At 41.3% G+C, this 18,765-nt stretch overlaps 1 protein-coding gene across 8 annotated transcripts in view; it reads right to left on the bottom strand.

Moving 5' to 3' along the window:
* LOC132883512 (uncharacterized) overlaps positions 1-18,765 on the bottom strand; it is a 112,121-nt gene that overhangs the window by 86,314 nt on the left and 7,042 nt on the right. The window contains exons 2-4 of one of the 8 annotated variants that reach the window (XR_009654344.1): positions 5,398-5,504; positions 1,652-1,702; positions 478-651 (exon numbers count right to left, since the gene is read on the bottom strand). The exons of 3 other annotated variants lie outside the window; for them this stretch is intronic. The gene's annotated coding sequence lies outside the window, so the exon portion shown is untranslated. Of the gene's footprint in view, positions 1-477; positions 1,703-5,397; positions 5,505-18,765 lie in introns of all 8 variants that reach the window. 4 more of the 8 variants (XR_009654343.1, XR_009654341.1, XR_009654342.1 and 1 more) reach the window with 4 other exon arrangements.

Genomic DNA, 18,765 nt, shown 5'->3' with positions numbered 1-18,765 from the left:
GTCAAACACATGCCGCAGAGTCTCATCTCGTGACTGCTCTAATGGGAAATCCGCGAGGGATTCCCTGAGAGAGGGAGGAGGAGCCTGCTGCTCCTCACTCTGATGCGGAGATGATGTAGACGGCTCTGTGACAGCTGCTCCCGCCAATGCCACACCGGGACCTCCCCCTGCTGAACTACGGCAGGACCCACTCTTCACTAAATGAGTCATTAACTCCCGAAATCCCGGCCAATCAGTCCCCAAAATTATCGAGTGGGTAAGGCGAGGATTAACCGCTGCCTTTACACTAAATTTCTCCCCTCGAAATAGAATGTGGACCGACACTAAAGGGTAGTTGTGAACATCCCCGTGCACACACAACACCTTCACCAATTGTGCTCCCCCCAGTGCCTCGTCTTGCACCAGGCTTTGGTGGATTGAGGTCTGATTACAGCCGGAGTCCACCAAAGCCTGATACGTATCCCCTTGGACACTCACCGGTTTGCGATACACTCCAGCCCGATCGAGGGTGGTCCCTGGCGCGTCGGGGATCCAGACCACCGCGCCCACCTCCATTGCCGAGCACTGATGCTGGAGGTGCCCCAGCTCCCTGCAGCGCCAGCAAACCGGCCCGGGCTTTCTCTCTGCACCGGTGCTCTGGGGCTCACTCACCTGGGGGGGGGAGACACGGAAGCAGGAAATAAGATGGCACCGCAGGTGCGGCGGGCCAGCTAGGGTGGAGCTGGCCCCCGCCTCCGCGGTGGGGGAACGGGGCGAGGATGAGACACAGAGGGGGAGGGAGGGAGAGAGAGAGAGAGAGAGGAGATCTGCGATTGTCAGCCCTCAGCCACCACCGGCAGGCATCCCGGAGTTGCTGGCCAAACATGAACGGCTGGCCGACCTCCTCTCGGCATAGAGCGTGGAAGCGCTGGCATTGTTGTTCAGTAGTGCACCCCACACGCTGGAGGACAGCCTGGCGCAGGTCTGCATACACCAGTCGGCTGTCAGCAGGGAGCTGTAGCGCGGCCAGCTGCGCCTTGTCCGTTAGCAGGGGGAGGAGGCGCGCCACGCGCTGTTCCACTGGCCAGCCCCAGGCCTCTGCTGCTTGCTCAAAGAGCGCTCAGAAGGCCTCGGGGTCGTCTTGCGGGCCCATCTTTGTTAGGGTGAGGTGGGGAGGGCCCGCGGTGGTGTAGGTGGTGGACCCCGCCGACGCGAGGAGGTGCCGGAATGCCTGATGACCTTCCTGCTGTGCCAGCACCAGGGCCTCGAACCTTTGTGCTTGCTCCTTTCGGAGGGCGACCAGCGCCTGGTGCTGGCTCTGTTGGGCCATGGCGAGGGCGTGGATCAGGCCCGCGAAGGGGGAGGACTCCATGGGGCTGTTCTCCTCTGTGCTCCTCCTAGGTTTCGGCACCACTGTAGGACTTTGAGTGGGTGGGTGGAGCACAGAAGTACGGCAAGCCAGAACTGAGTTTCAAAAAAACTCTATTTTCAGCTTATCAGCTTTTTCACTCTTCCCAGTCACACAGACATGCGCGCGCACACACATCAGTCGTCTGGTTGGGGAGAGAGCTCCCTTCCTCTGCTCTCTCTCTCGCTATATAGGGCGCGGTCACTGGGGAAGACACACAAACACAGGTTAACTGACATCAGGTGCAGTGATTCTGCCACTTACCTTCCCTGACTCTGCCCTCTGGTCACAGACCGCTGCTTGACCACGCACCCGCTGCCACAGTAAGAAATACTGTTACCAACTTGCTCAACTAAGACTGATTTGACTTCATTGATTGTAGGTTGACCCTCATTAAAACAGGATAGGTGTTATAACTAATGCAACATACATGTACATGCATGCATTTTCACTGATAAAACATAAAAGGCTCATGAAATAATCAGATGAACTGAGAATCACATTGTGAAGCAAATTAAATAATCTTATACCGGTAACTTAAACACACAATACAAGTTACATGTATTAATCTAAACGTGTTGTTTTTGTTGTTTTTTTTATCCAAATGAGAGTCGGAGCTTATCCGTCTGTGTTCTCGCTTCTTGAAGGCCGATCTTGTGGCCGATTGTTTTGAAACAATCTGACTTTCAGTTGTTCGTTCAGTTCTCCATTCATTCGCTTCTTCCACGTAAGGGCGAGATGGCAGCAATATCCAGTAGAGAAATAAGACGGCTGCTCCACTCATTCTCCATTTTCTCCATACTGAGTACTCCGCCATTACTGCTCGGCTCAGGCAATTACTAAAACCTGGGACGGAACGGGACGTCACTGGTTTTAGCAACAACCGCGGGGGGAGGTCACTGCCCGAGCGATATGTCACGTCCTGTTCCATCCCGGGTTTTAGCAACAATCCTTGGCTCACTCTGGGAGGACTGGTGCAACTGAAATTTGGTTTAAAAATAAATAAATAAGTGCTCTTTTTCTTGTAGTTTTCTTTTCCTTTAATTGTTGATACTGCACCCTCTTTCAATACGGGCTTATAGCCAGCGCTCCTCAACAGATCAGAGGTCTCGTACGAGTCTTCAGTAAAATGTGCAGAGCAGAGGAGAGACCACTTCGTAGCCGCTCAATATGCCCGTGAACTTCTCGCAAAACGTGTCCAAATCTTTGCAGTTTGAACATTCTTGGACCATGAATGCAACGTAAATCCACCTTCTGTCATGTTGCTGCACTGGCCAGTAACACATCTATGTGGCATGGTGATAAATTAGCTCAAAATGGAGGATCGGAGTTGCAGGCAGCTCTGTGTTTTAGTATAGCGGAAATGGCGATGAGACTGATAGACTTCCTGCTGTGACGTTACGGACGTCAAGGTCATTCACTCACACCGCTACCTATATGAATCACTTTAATCGTAAAAATTACTATATTAGGTTTACTGTTAATGCATAAAACTATTCCTGTATCATTCTTGAGGTCTCAAGGCATTTATAAACGAAAGTGAGGCCATGGTTCTGCGTATATGCTTTAAACTGATGATGAATTATTTCTTCAGTTACAATGTTTAAAGTAGTTTTAGAATTTGAAAATCGCCTTTGCATGTAACGATGAATACTAATATTTGTAGTATATTACAAAAAAAAAAATCACTAAAAAATGTTTATCCGTAATGATTTTATAGAGGATTTTCTGTGATAGCCCATGAGCAAAACATCGCGCCGCGATCACGTGACCGATGACGTAGTAAATTGACAAGCTAGACAGCTCACTTCCTGTACATACTGTGACTGTGAGTGACAATTCGCGGATCTACGGATTATTTCCACTGTATACGATGGTAAAAAAGTGTGTCGTGTACGGCTGTTCTAAAACCAACAAAGACGGAGTATCTCTGCATCAGTTCCCTGATCCTGATAAGAATAATAGATATGATCTCGCTGAGTGGAACCGGCAAGTAAAGCGGACGAGGGCAGACTGGTGCTAGTTGAAGGCTAGTGCACATATTTATGCTGGCGAGTGTAAAGGGAAAAGTGGTTTTTATAGTCCATGGGAGAATCTTGAGGTGCGCTTTGAACAAACTTCTTGAACCTTTAGGACAATTAAAGGGTTCTTTAACTAAACAAGAACTAGACGATCCCTGGACGAGTTCCTGCTTTGCACTTCTACGATACAGCCGTGACTGTCCCCATTCAGGCCCACATTTTTCTTCTCCCCAAGCTCCGAACGCACACAAAGCAGACTTTGACAGCTGCAGTCATTTCCGTGTTGTTGGAAAGGCCGCTTGAACGCCATCGGTTCGCCCCAAATATACTGCCGATCACGACGCACATTTCGGCCCAGACCTCTGATTTAGTAGAAAAAATGTTGTGCATCGACTCACCTCGACTGGAATACGATTCACTTTCATCTTCAGACGCAATTTCGTCTGAATAATCGCTGTCTGATTCACTCATTTCGCTTGTGTTTATACTGGATGCTGCCATCCTGGTCAATTTACTACGTCATCGGTCACGTGACTCCCGACTGGGATTTCCAGGAAATGCTTCCCAGAAGCTCGGTTTTATCGCTCAAATACACCCCTTTGATGGGGAAATTTTTTATTTCTAATTTGCATACATTGAATATATACCCTTATACTACATTTTCATCAATAGTGGGTTCTAAAATTCTAGAACTACTTTAAGAACCTTTTGACCTTTTTGGGGTTCCATAACGCACCCATCAGCTCCCCTCCCCCAACACATGCCGACTCTCTTCCAGCACTGAATTCTTCACAAACTGAAGTGAAGGACAGACAGCCGGAAAAATGGTGGACTGAAAAACCCAAATTATGGCTGAAAATGAAATTGTGGTGAATATTTTCCCAGGAAAAACTATTCTCTGGACTGTTCTTTTCCTGTTTTGCTGTAAGTCTCAGTCTTTGCTTCACAACAGTAGGAACTCTCTGTAAATAAACAGTCTGAGGAAGTAAGTTAGTCATGAAGAAGGTGAAAATGGATATTTAATAACCCTAGCACCCCTTAGCTCTGTAACAGAAGCTTGATTCTAAGATTCATATCCTTGGTTTGTTGAATATATTTTCTTGAACTTGAGCAAGGCACCAAACTCCTCACTGCTCCTCAGGGTAAGCTGTAAGTCTCTCTGGATAAGAACATCTGCTAAAGGTCTAATGTACTGGAACTGCATGTGAACTGTGATACTCCAGTGATGGTGTGGAATCATTCCACTGAAAAACAGCTTTCATGGTATTTTACAGGACTGCAGTGTGCTTTTTTTCTGTTAGGAAAGAGGACAAAATGATTTTTTCTCCCTTGTCACTGGGCTGATTCTCTCCAAAACACTCCACAGCTTAATATACCCTAAATTAATCTCTTACAGTCTATTGCACATTTAGCTTGTATTTATTTCCATGGTAACCTGAATGCAGTTTACCTTTAAAAATGATTTTAGGAACACAATTACCTTCAGGAATACTGCTGTACCTTAACTAATCATTTAAAAAGTTACATAATAAAGGTACAATAGCCTCACCCTACATTAGATTCTCAGAATATTTACAATAAAATTTGAATGAAAAATTATATGACTGAATAAACTCCTTTTTAACATTTCTGAATCAAACAATGCAAAGCAATTTACATTTTTGTGTGTATAAACAAAAGTCAAAAATTGCTACAAAGATTCATTTTTAATTTTTATTTATTTTATTTTATGCCGTACCAGTCAAAAGTTTAGAAACACCTTCAAATTCGATGTTTTTTCTTTATTTTAATTAACTAAAAGACACTTTGTGTCTTAAAGTAATGACTGACTGTTATTTCTCTTTACTTAGTTGAGTGGTTCTTGACATAATATGGATTACTACAGTTGTCGAACAGGGCTATTTACTGTATTTTTATTATTTACTCTTTACTGGTTGATGGTGTCAAATGCATTAAGAAGGCAAGAAATTCCATTTTTGACAGACACACCTGTTAATTGAGAAGCATTCCAGGCGACGACCTCATGAAGCTGGTTCAGATAATGCCAAGAGTATGCAAAGCTGTTCCCAAGGTAAATAGTGACGACTTTGAAGAATCTAAAAGATGAAACATGTTTAACACTTTTTTGTTTACCATATAATTCCATATGTTATTTCATAGTTTTGATGAGTTCAGTATTGTTCTGCAATGTAGGAAAAAAAATAAAAACATTGAATTTGAAGGTGTTTCCAAACTTTTGACTGGTACTGTAGGTGAAGCAGCACAATTATGAATCGACAAAACCATAACACCAATATATGCAGACACATTCAGAAAGTTAGTTCTCCTCGTAGCAGAGGAATTAATAATTTAGGGTATATTAAGCTGTGGAGAGTTTTGAATGAGTACAATAATAATAATAATAATAATAATAAAAATAAATAGTAATAATAATACTGGAGCTTTGTTTCTGTTATCAAAGGAACTCAGTCCTGTGCAAAATGTCACCATGGAACCAGAGTGTAGAAATGAACCTACAGTTCGAGAGAGTTCTACACAAACACACTGAACTTTACAACAGCTGCACACATGTGAAATGGAAATAAATCGACTCAGGCAGGAAAAACTATTTTGGATAAAATTGTTATTGTCTGTTACACACTGATCAACCTGTGTGACTCAGCTGTGCCTTTGAATCGAGAATTAATGAAAAGGGAACTGAACATTAACTGTTTATTGAAATTATTATTACAAGGGTGATTATAGTTATTATATGACTACAGCTACAACTAGAATGTGCTGATTCTGTTAGTGTTTGTAATTATTGTACCATCCACTATTAGATAAAATTAAAATAAAATCTTACAATATTGTTTGAAAGTCTAGAGCAAGATATTTTGTTATTTTACAAATAACACTTCAGATATTGTTTTAACAATAATGAGCATCACTGTATAAATGACAGAGTGCAGATAGCTGTGTAACTACATGCCGTTGGGGTTGATGAGACATGGAGGGATGGGGATACCATCGAGCCCACAGTTTAGGTCCGAGCCCTTTGAGAGTAGTAAATGCTTTGGCTTTTGCAACATTCTGTTCCCAAAAGCTGATGTTGGGAAAAAGTCTTTAAACAAAGAAGGTTTTCTTGCTTCTGTAGTGTTTTTTTTTTTTTTTTAAACTGTTCTTCCGTGTCGGGACTTTTAGGGAAAAAGAAGGTATATTCCAACATGTAGCTAACGCTCACGCTAGGCCACAAATCTGCACCGTCACTCCAGTTGTTTTGAGGAATTTTGTACGGCTCATAACCACTAATAAACTCTAATTTCCATGTATATCTATCCTGTGCTTCTTTCTGACTAAGATTGTCCAAGTAATCCGGCAGTAGAGCCTTTTTAGCTGTAGTTTTCTTCGGACAACAGCAACAGACGCCGGGCATCGCCGCTTGGCTTCAGTATGTGAACTGCCAATCAGCACGTCCCGTATGCGTTTACGATTCTTATGTCACGATTTACAACCAATGGGAGACGCCCTTTGTCAGCTGTTCACCAATCACAGACTCCCGTGCCACAATGGCTGTATGTTGATATATATTTAGAAAATAAAAATATCATTACGAAGTATATGAAACCATCAAAAGCAATAAAAAAAATTGTTATATATACACACAGTACCAGTCAAAAGTTTGGAAACGCCTTCAAATTCGATGTTTTTATTTTTAAAATTTTTTTCCTACATTGTAGCACAATACTGAAGTCATCAAAATTATGAAATAACATATGGAATTATATGGTAAACAAAAAAAGTATTAAAAAAATTGTTTCATCTTTTAGATTCTTCAAAGTCGTCACTATTTACCTTGATAACAGCTTTGCACACTCTTGGCATTATCTGAACCAGCTTCATGAGGTCGTCGCCTGGAATGCTTCTCAATGAACAGGCGTGTCTGGTCAGAAATGGAATTTCTTGCCTTCTTAATGCATTTGACACCATCAACCAGTAAAGAGTAAATAATAAAAATACAGTAAATAGCCCTGTTCGACAACTGTAGTAATCCATATTATGTCAAGAACCACTCAACTAAGTAAAGAGAAATAAGTCAGTCATTACTTTAAGACACGAAGTGTCTTTTAGTTAATTAAAATAAAGAAAAATCATCGAATTTGAAGGTGTTTCCAAACTTTTGACTGGTACTGTATATATCACTCTCTCACTCACACACACACACACACACACACAGAGGGCAAGTCGAAAAGTTAACACAAATTGAAAAAAAATCTTTATTTCTAAAAATAAACCTTTCTCTACATATCCTCCATATAAGTCTAAACGCTTCTGCAAGCGGTGTTTCCATCGGAGAATTCCTTCTTTGTAGAATTCTGGAGGATGTCTTTCACACCTTTTGAAATTATAACATCTGTCTTCAAACTTTTTGACTTGGCCTCGTATATACTGGTTAGAGGTAAGGAACGTTATTCAGTGATATCGTTTATTAAAGTGATACAAAAGTTCCAAAATTGAGACCTGCCTGTTTCAACCACGCTGCTGGCACACGATGTCCTTGACCCTCGTCACCCTTAGCCAATAATTGTCATTATGTGGACCCCTCTGAGCCTCTTTTCCAGTACACTCGAACGTGCATACTTCAACAAATTACACCAAAAACCGAGGAAATTTGAATGGTTTCCTCAAAATATTTTTTGTACTTTTATATATTGTGTTGATGAATAAAACTTTTTATTGCATTTCCTGTGAAACGAGACGAGCTACTTTAGACTGGTTCCCTGCTCGCTTAGCGCAGAGTGAGCATACAGTCAGTCAATGTCTCTGACGCTCGGTAGGATTAATTTTATATGGGAAAATACATTTTTTCCAGTCCAGGAAAATAAAATTTTCGATAGACACAAGTGAACTTTGTTTTGAGGAAGAGTCAGCTGTCACGATGTGTGATTCAGTTTGCTGAATATTATTATTACTAGTATTAAGTTAATAATAAATAACAAATAATTCAACATGTTCTTCCTCTCAGTATTTTTATTGCAAACTCCAGTGCTCGTTCGCTTCCAGTGAATTTTCAGTCAAAATTAATTCAGTTCAGTCTGAAGGAAAGGAGTGAAAATGCAGACTAAGTAGCGTTCTGAGGAAGCTAAAGATCAGGCAAGAGAATTTCATAACTGAGGAATAAAGGTGTAAAATTATATCTCAAAGCTTGGACATCCCAGTCAGATCAGTGTTGAGGAAGTGGAAGCTGCATCACACCACACAAGCATGAACTAGACAAGGCTTTCCCTCAAAACTCAAAAACAAGGCAGAGACGAGTGAGAGAAGCCACAATGAGGCCAACAGTCACTCTGAAGGAGTTAGAGTCCAGTGGCTAAGAGACGAGTGAAGGTGCACCACACAACCATTTCAGGAGCTCTGTGTAACTGAGGACTGTATGGGACGCGTGGCTACAAAGAAATCATTGCACAAGATCAACCCAGTGAAGGTGTGGTTCTTTTTTTTTTTTTGGTGTGATGAGACCAAGATCGAGATACTGTATTTCATAGCGCGACACAATCCCTACAGCGAAGTCTGGTGGTGGCAGCATCATGCTCAAGGGACACTTTTGATCTACTGAACCTGAGCTTCTTTTCAAAATTGAAGAAAGAATGGCTATTAAAAGAGAACAGTCTGCTTAAAAACAAACAAAATAAAAACAGCAGCAAAAAAACCCACCTAAAGCTTGGATTAAACTTCTTTCAGCAGGATAACCGTCCCAAACACAAGACCAAAGCAACGCAGGAGTGGTTCAAAACAAAAAGATGAATTTTCTCCAGTGGCAAAGTCAACGTCCAGATCTGAATCAGTGAGAATCTCTGGGGTGGGTTTCCCAAAAGCCTCTTAAGGCCAAGAGTGTCTTTAATTACCTCCTGAGATCCATCTCAAAGCTAACGTGGTTTTCCTGAACATCGTATCCCAAGTAGTCCTTTAGTTTGCTCTGAATTTACGAGAGACCCGGACCACTCTTTCAAAACAAAGAGCGACACAATCACAGCCAAATACACAGAATTCACAGGCGCCTCCGAGGGAATCTCCATCAACAGGGGAGACTGGTGTTGAATCTGCTGCCAGTGTTAAATTATTCTTCTTGTACGTTAATATTTAACTCAATGTACTTGTAAAGAAATATCTGCAAAACATGCTGAATATATTTCGATATGTTATGGATATCGTAGTGTCACACTATCACCACATTTTCATCAAATTTAACTCCATTAGGTGAGTGATTCTCTCATTTAGTGTCATAAATGAGAAATTTCTGAACCTCTAATGCCGCTTTTCCACTATCAACGTGGCTGAGTTGGGCTGAGCCGTGCCGTGCTGAGTTGGGCTGAGTCGAGCTGAGTACAACCGCACTGAACCGTGCTGGCTGGAAGTGGGTGGACACATTGGGTGGAGTTAGCAAAAGTGGGTGGACGTCACGTGATGTCGTTAGGCGGCACAAACAGTGACATCAGTGACCTTTTAAGCGGTAGTCTCACAACCCAGATAGTAAACAATAAACATGGAGGACATGGAGTCGTTAGTGTTGCTGGTCTTGGTGCTGTGGCTTGTTGTCACCGACAACGCCAACAGATACTGGCAAGAGCGTATAGATGAGGCGAGGCGCATAAGGCTTCAGAAATTCTTGTAATTCGTAATTCTTCTTCTTCCGGGTTTACGGTGTTTACAGATCCCAGCATGCTCGCGGGGCGTGTGTGGGCATGTGAGGACACTCCTCCTCACCAATCAGTGCACAGGGGAGTGTCTCCTCACGCCACTAGCCCCACTCGGCTCGGTTTGGCTCACTTCAGCCCTACTCTAAAACCGTGCGAGTTTTGGGTGCTAAGCAGGGCTGAAGCGAGCTGAGTCGTGCTGCTCTGAGGTAGTCGAAACGCAAGCCGTGTCGGGCTGAAGTGAGCTGAAAAAGGGTAGTGGAAAAGGGCCATAACATTCTGTGCGTGCACGAGAGTGTGTTAAGTTTTGAATATGCCTCACGAATATCTGGGAAATTCTGCCTCCAATAGTTACTGAAGCATGCAAAACACATACATACATTTTTTATATATATATATATATATATATATATATATATATATATATATATATATATATATACACACACACACACAGTGGTGCTTGAAAGTTTGTGAACCCTTTAGAATTTTCTATATTTCTGCATAAATATGACCTAAAACATCATCAGATTTTCACACAAGTCCTAAAAGTAGATAAAGAGAACCCAGTTAAACAAATGAGACAAAATATTATACTTGGTCATTTATTTATTGAGGAAAATGATCCAATATTACATATCTGTGAGTGGCAAAAGTATGTGAACCTTTGCTTTCAGTAGCTGGTCTGACCCCCTTGTGCAGCAATAACTGCAACTAAACGTTTCCGGTAACTGTTGATCAGTCCTGCACACCGGCTTGGAGGAATTTTAGCCCATTCCTCCGTACAGAACAGCTTCAACTCTGGGATGTTGTTGGGTTTCCTCACATGAACTGCTCGCTTCAGGTCCTTCCACAACATTTCCATCGGATTAAGGTCAGGACTTTGACTTGGCCATTCCAAAACATTAACTTTATTCTTCTTTAACCATTCTTTAGGAGAGCGACTTGTGTGCTTAGGGTCGTTGTCTTGCTGCATGACCCACCTTCTCTTGAGATTCAGGTCATGGACAGATGTCCTGACATTTTCCTTTAGAATTCGCTGGTATAATTCAGAATTCATTGTTCCATTAATGATGGCAAGCCGTCCTGGCCCAGATGCAGCAAAACAGGCCCAAACCATGACACTACCACCACCATGTTTCACAGATGGGATAAGGTTCTTATGCTGGAATGCAGTGTTTTCCTTTCTCCAAACATAACGCTTCTCATTTAAACCAAAATGTTCTATTTTGTTCTCATCCGTCCAAAAAATTTTTCCAATAGCCTTCTGGCTTGTCCACGTGATCTTTAGCAAACTGCAGACGAGCAGCAATGTTCTTTTTGGAGAGCACTGGCTTTCTCCTTGCAACCCTGCCATGCACACCATTGTTGTTCAGTGTTCTCCTGATGGTGGACTCACAAATATTAACATTAGCCAATGTGAGAGAGGCCTTCAGTTGCTTAGAAGTTACCCTGGGGTCCTTTGTGACCTCGCCGACTATTACACGCCTTGCTCTTGGAGTGATCTTTGTTGGTCAACCACTCCTAGGGAGGGTAACAATGGTCTTGAATCTCCTCCATTTGTACACAATCTGTCTGACTGTGGATGGGTGGAGTCCAAACTCTTTAGAGATGGTTTTGTAACCTTTTCCAGCCTGGTGAGCACCAGCAACGCTTTCTCTGAGGTCCTCAGAAATCTCCTTTGTTCATGCCATGATACACTTCCACAAACATGTGTTGTGAAGATCAGACTTTGATAGATCCCTGTTCTTTAAATAAAACAGGGTGCCCACTCACACCTGATTGTCATCCCATTGATTGAAAACACCTGACTCTAATTTCACCTTCAAATTAACTGCTAATCCTAGAGGTTCACATACTTTTGCCACTCACAGATATGTAATATTGGATCATTTTCCTCAATAAATAAATGACCAAGTATAATATTTTTGTCTCATTTGTTTAACTGGGTTCTCTTTACCTACTTTTAGGACTTGTGTGAAAATCTGATGTTGTTTTAGGTCCTATTTATGCAGAAATATAGAAAATTCTAAAGGGTTCACAAACTTTCAAGCACCACTGTATATGGAGGTCAATTCTGCCTCCTTAGGGACTCACAGATCCTCTCTCTCTCTCTCTCTCTCTCTCTCTCTTTCTCTGCGCACGTGCACACATAAAGGAGAACATTACCAACTTGACATTGTGGATAACAGTTGAAATAATCATGACTGCCTGATTGGGGTGGTGGTTAATAGTGAAATGAGCAGGCACGGGGAACATTTACTTAATTATTTACCTTATTTGCTCATTCTTTCTTGCGAATTTTTGTTCATTTAATTAAACATTAACTTGGAATAAAAACAATTGCCCAAACATATAAAATAGTTTCAATTATTAATTACCACATTATATATGTAATGCTTAAAATATGTTAATATGTTGTATCGGCATTAAACACTTTTTAATTGTTTTTTGGTTAAAAACGAACGTCATGTGACCTCATCGACTGGATTTATCAACTACTAACGTCTATATCAAGTACTCGCACTGCAAAGATGCTCTTGGTAATGTTGCTCTCAAGACTCCTTCTTACGAGTGAGTTCGGGAAAACCATGTACAGAGACAACGTTTGTTGCTTAAGAGAGTCTCTCAGCTTTCTCTTTAGCCCTAAAGGGCAACGTTATCGGGAAACACACCCCTGACCTGCAGTGGTAGGAAATTCACTGACCCCAGCCAGCACACTAAAGCTGGGCATACACTGTGCGATTTTTGGCCCGATTTTGACACGATTTTCACTCTTGCGACTATTTTGGAGATCGGGCCGAGCTTTGGCTCAATCGTGCGTCTCGGATCGTGTAGTATACATGGGGTAACGACAAGCGATTAACACCTCACGACCTCCTCCCGATCGATCGGATGAAAATCAAACCTGTTTGAAATCCTGAGCATCGCATCCGAGCATCGCATCCGAGCATCGGATCGTATAGTGTGAGAACAGGAATCGTAAGCTGCGTGCTGTTTACACCTGCGATTCACTTGTACAGTGTGAGCAGCAGCTGAATACCGCGATTGAAAAAAAATCGCACAGTGTCTGCCCAGCTTTACAGCTGTTACTGCAGCAAAGGGGTGTTCGACCACATACTAGTCTGAAGGGGGTGAATACTTCTGCAAGCAGCATTTTTCACTTTTTAATTTTATTAAAGATCTGACAAATAATGAATTTTTACTTTAAAATGTACTTGAAGAATGTACTGTTTGTAATAAAAATACTGGCTGGAGCAATGTGTGTGTGTTGTTTATAATCCAGACAAATCCCATGACATTTAAGGGGGTTGAATACTTTTGCAAAGTACTGTATGTAGTGTAGCTGTATTATAACATATCTAGTAATAGATGCAGTACTGTAGTATATGATATATTTGCAGAATAGATCAGATTTCCAGCAGTGTAATATTGTCACATTTCTGAGTTAAAAACTGCATCATCTGAAATTACAAATCAGTAGTGCATCTATTACTAGATATGTTACAATACAGCTCCACTACATACAGTACTTTGCAAAAGTATTCAACCCCCTTAAATGTCATGGGATTTGTCTGGATTATAAACAACAGTAAAGTTTTAATGGACTGTATGTGATCATATCTGGGAGTGTAACGCTGACTCTGAATCTGTGATGCAGGTTTACTGTGTGCAGCTGGAGACGAGACGGTCACACTGCAGGAAGTGGAAGGAACCACTATAACTCTCCATACTGGGATAACTGGAATTCTGAGTGATGCTCAGATTCAGTGGTTTTATGGACCTGAGAAAGCAGAGAGAAAGATACTGAACAGTCAGGTGTTTAAAGGAGAAACTGTTACAGAAATCAGTGAGAGATTTAAAGAGCGACTGCAGCTGGACAGAATCAGTGGAGCTTTAACCATCAGGAACATCAGCAGAAACCTTTCTGGAGTTTATTTATTACACGTCATCACTGAACATCTCTCATCCAGGACTTTCAGTGTCAGTGTTTATGGTGAGTAAAAGTGTTTCATGTCTCCTTCCTGTCCATGTTCAGACTCCTCACTTCATCAACACGATAAAGGCAAATCACAACTAAGTCTCGTCACACTGCATCAGGAACATCATTAACACATGGATCTGCCATGATTTTTTTTTTTTAAAACACACAGATGCAGTTTGTGAGGACAAACATTCATCATGGGCAAACGTTGAATAGTCATCATTTGTGCCAAATCTGGAAGTGTATAGACTAGTGGTCAAATAATGAAAAACACCTGAGAAAAGAGAGCAGAGATAAAACAGTCTGAAACTATCCACTGATTCTAACTAAATTATCTTCGGTCATGGTTTTAAACATAACCACTCACTGCTCACAATGACAAACTGCATGGTTTTGTTTTAATTTCAAGAGAGAAAAAAAGGTTGTTGAGGGAACGTGTAATGTATCGTCAGACCCAGAATGCAAGCGCTTAAACTCAGTTACCCCATTTCCACTCACACAGAAAACCGTAACTTTCCCGTTATTATGCTGGAATGGTGTCGTGTGTGAATGGGAACAAAACGGCAAAGTCGAAACGTTAATCTACCCTCTGGGGACCTCGTAAAATTTAGAGAAATCTTTTGTTACAGCTCTAGCGGGAATCGGAACCATCAGGTTTACATGTGACAGTGGTGACGTTGCTGGTGGAGATGTAAATGATGTTGTGATATTGTGACGGCGCTCAGACTGCCTCACTGTAAACCAACCGGCAGCGACTCAAAACAACCAGCAAACATCGGCAGATACAACAGGAGTGGCGTATCCACGGGGATACGTTCCAAGATCTAAAACACGGAACGAAAACTGTGGATAGGAGAGAATCATTGTTGTGTGTGTACATACCTATAATAAAGTTTTTTTTTTTGTTTTTTTTTTATAAACTGCACTCAATATAACACCAACTACAGTAACTAATACCAAAAATTATGAAAATATATTGTAATAAAGGTTGTGATTTTTTTTTTCTCTCTCTCTTGATTCTGACATTTCTGCTTTTTATATATATATATATATATATATATATATATATATATATATATATATATATATTAGGGCTGTAACAATACACCCAACTCACGATTCGATTCGTATCGCACTTTTTGACCCACGATTCGATACGCCCACGATTTTTTTTTAAATGTTTTTTTAAAGTAGTAAATTTGACTTAACATTTACTTACTTACATTAACTATTTAATAACAAATAATTCAGACCACTGCAGAGAATGAGTAATATGTATGAAAAAATGAACAAATGTATATCCAAAGACTGTTTTATTTCTCAAAATAATACTGTTGAGCCGGAAGCTCTGTTTTTTTTTCGGTTCTGAAAAAGTCATTTTTCCAAATCGTGTAAATCCGTTAAGATTTTTTTTGGGGGGGGGGCTCTCTCACTGTCTCACTCTCATGGGGCCAATGATTTTCTGTGATCGCGGAAAACAGATGGAAATTACGGAATTTTTATAGTGAAACATTGCTCGCGTGTCAAAATGTAACTGCCGCAGAAGGCTTCCGCCCAAGCAGACATGCCTTCAGTGTTGCCAGATATTGCTAACGTTTTCCACCCCAAAATATGTTCAAAACCAGCCAAAAAGCACCTAAACCTGCCCAATCTGGCAACACTGCATGCCTTTCCGGTCAAGTGATTGTGATTGGCTTGTGGCACACCTAGCCAGCCAATGAGCTGCTTGTTTACAGATTCGCTCCCCGCGTCGCAACCAGAATGGCGACCGCTTAAAAGAAATGAATGCTCTGCCAGTGGCGAGTGTGGACGTTGCGTGACTCGCAGAAGATTGTCGCAGGTCGGCGAAAAAATGACTTACTAATAGATATAAAAAAATAAAAGTAATTTAAGTAAGTTTAAAATGTAATTTAAATAAAGTATTCATGAATTGAAGTTTGGAAGCACCTCTGTTTTTGGGCTGAGGAGAAGTTTGAAAGGGTGTACTGCGATTCTGCCTTCTTGTATCGCGATACGGTTCGTGGCTCTGCGTATCGCGATTTCGATTTGCATATCGTTACAGCCCTTTTTATATATATATATATATATATATATATATATATATATATATATATATATATATATATATATATAAGGGCAAAAAACTTTTATTTACACAGGATAGTCAAAGTAACAACAAATACCGGGCATAAAACACAACAGTAGAAGTGAGGAACACAATGAGCATCGGGATAGAAAATAAAAACAAACAAGACAGACTAACAGAAGGCGGCGTTTAAATAAAGGGAGTAATGAGTGAAAGTGAAAGCAGGTGTTCCTGGTTATGTGGGAACTGGAGTTCGAGGGTAGCCTGGCAAGCCAGACTAAATGTGAATATTTAGTCTGGCCTCGCTCGTCGACATTTCCGAAGGGGGTGGGAGGAACAACCCGCTGTCTTTCAAACTGTCTCTGTGCGTATAGGCCAACGCTCTGACCAATCAGCGCAACAGTGACTGTGACGTAGTCAGAGCGACAGAAAGCAGTGGGGGAGGCCTTGAAATAAATAATTTTTCAAAATGCGTATTAATTAATAAACAGGTTCTAGATATTAAGAAGTTTGGAGATAATGACCACAAGTTTGGAGTCTGTACCACATACTTAACTTTTTTTTTTTCAGGTGTTTTTCAAGGGTTTGCTTAAACTGTTTTTGCGTTTTTATTTTTATTTAGTGGTGTTTGGTGAAATAATTTCCCTTAAATTTAAAATAACGGGAAAATAAGAAACAATCAAAAAGTAATGTTTCAAAGCTGTTTATTAATTCTTCGTACTGCACAAACTAGCCCCATCCTTTTGGCTACGAGCGGAGCCAGCTGGTAGATCAGACTTTTGCCATAGCCGGTCGGCAAAACAGCGAAAACGTCCTTCTTGAAAAGGAATGAGCGGAGAGCCTCTTCCTGCTCATGTTTCAACGAAAACTCCAAGTCTAATTCTTCTAAAACTGATTCCAAAGCGGAGTCAAACGCGCGCTGTTCTCTAGCCATAGCCATCTTTCCTGTTGTGCTTTCTCCAGCGTCGCGCAGCTTTGTCGTCACTCCTGCAAAAGCCCACCCAAAGAATCCAAACAAAAACCTTGCGTTGTGATTGGCGGGCACGATCTGATGCCCGGGGTGTTTTGTTTATATGGTGTGAGGCTAGACCCACTCGTAGGCAAAAATATTTTTGGCCGCTAGGCAGGTGGGTCTAGTTCGAGGGCTCAGGCTTGTATGATTGAGTGAGTCAGCAGATACGGCAGCCCCAGTGTATCAGCAAAAATATTATAAATCGACTTTGCTTGAACAAAACAAATGTTCAGAAACAGGAAGAGACTCAGAGACATGATGCAACTCGACTTGTGCCGTGTTGTTAATTAGCCAGTGTTTCAGTTTTGGCTTTTCACAACAATGGACTCGCCGCTTTGTCAGTGATTCATCACATCTGGTTTCTAATGGTTTGTGCCAAAGTCCTTCCATAGCATTCTGTTAAATACAGTCAAGTGGGAATCCCTGATATCCATTACGGAAGACTGAGTGGGAATGAAAATTTATCATCTATTCAGTGTTGTTTTCACCCATACAGTAATGGATTTTGTATGTGAAAGGAGATAGCGTGCCCTTATGAAGGGTATTCCACTATTTTCAGTCAGAAGTGAAAGAACAGGTTCATAAACACGCAGGCAAACTAATCACAGGGAAATCCATATTCCAAAACAATAACACATGCCAGGGTCAGAAAACTGGAATAAGGGGAAGTGGGATAAAGCTAGAACAAGGCTCAGAATTACATGAGGAGGAAGAGAAACAACAGGGTATAAATAACTTATAACTAATTAAAGTAAGACACAGAACAGGTGAACACATTAGAGGAACAAACCAATGAGATGTCAGAGCCGGAGACCAAAACAAACGACATGGAAAATGTAAGAAGATAAAGCAGCACGTGCAGCGCTGTGTGACGGACTGAAGGAGGAGTTTATGACCGAATGACTGTCTACAGCTGTTTCATGGATGTTTGAAATTAACAGTAACTCACACCACCCTGTCACTCAGTGTTTTACTGTAAATCTGTGTTTCTGTTTCTCAGCTCCAGTATCAGCTCCAGTAATCAGAAAAAGTGGAAAGCAAAGCGTGTCTTCTACAGAGCCGTGTTTCCCCCTGTGCTCTGTGGAGAATGGAGAAGATGTGAAGTTATCCTGGTACAGAAAGAATGAGAGAATCTCCATCACCAATAACACAGATCTCCGTGTTCCCCTCAATCTCACACTTCAGATACAACACCCAGAGAATAATACGAACTCTTATATCTGTGTCTCTGCAAACCCTGTCAGCAATAAAACAACTTCTCTCAACATCACACAGCTCTGTTATTATAACTCAGGTACGTCAGAGTGTCGAAACCATCATCACTCTGAACAGAACAGAATCATGAATATTCATGTAGGACTGAGACAGAGGTGACTGAAGATTAAGATGTAAAATAAATTCATTAGTGATGGTCTGTGAGTCTGGTTGGTGAAAGAAATTCACTAGTTTAAATGTTTGTGTGAAAGTCTCAGTGAGCTTTGCTCCATGAACACATTCAGTGGAGTTAATAACAATACCGTAAAAAATACATGCAATGGAATATTAATCAAGTGCAGCATCATGTTACAGGTTTCTCATGGATCTGAGGCAAAAATCAAAA

Source organism: Neoarius graeffei, chromosome 3 (assembly GCF_027579695.1).
Source record: "Neoarius graeffei isolate fNeoGra1 chromosome 3, fNeoGra1.pri, whole genome shotgun sequence".
Taxonomy (NCBI): domain Eukaryota; kingdom Metazoa; phylum Chordata; class Actinopteri; order Siluriformes; family Ariidae; genus Neoarius; species Neoarius graeffei.
Note: the sequence above shows the minus strand (reverse complement) of the source record. Positions and strands in the feature narration are given on the sequence as shown.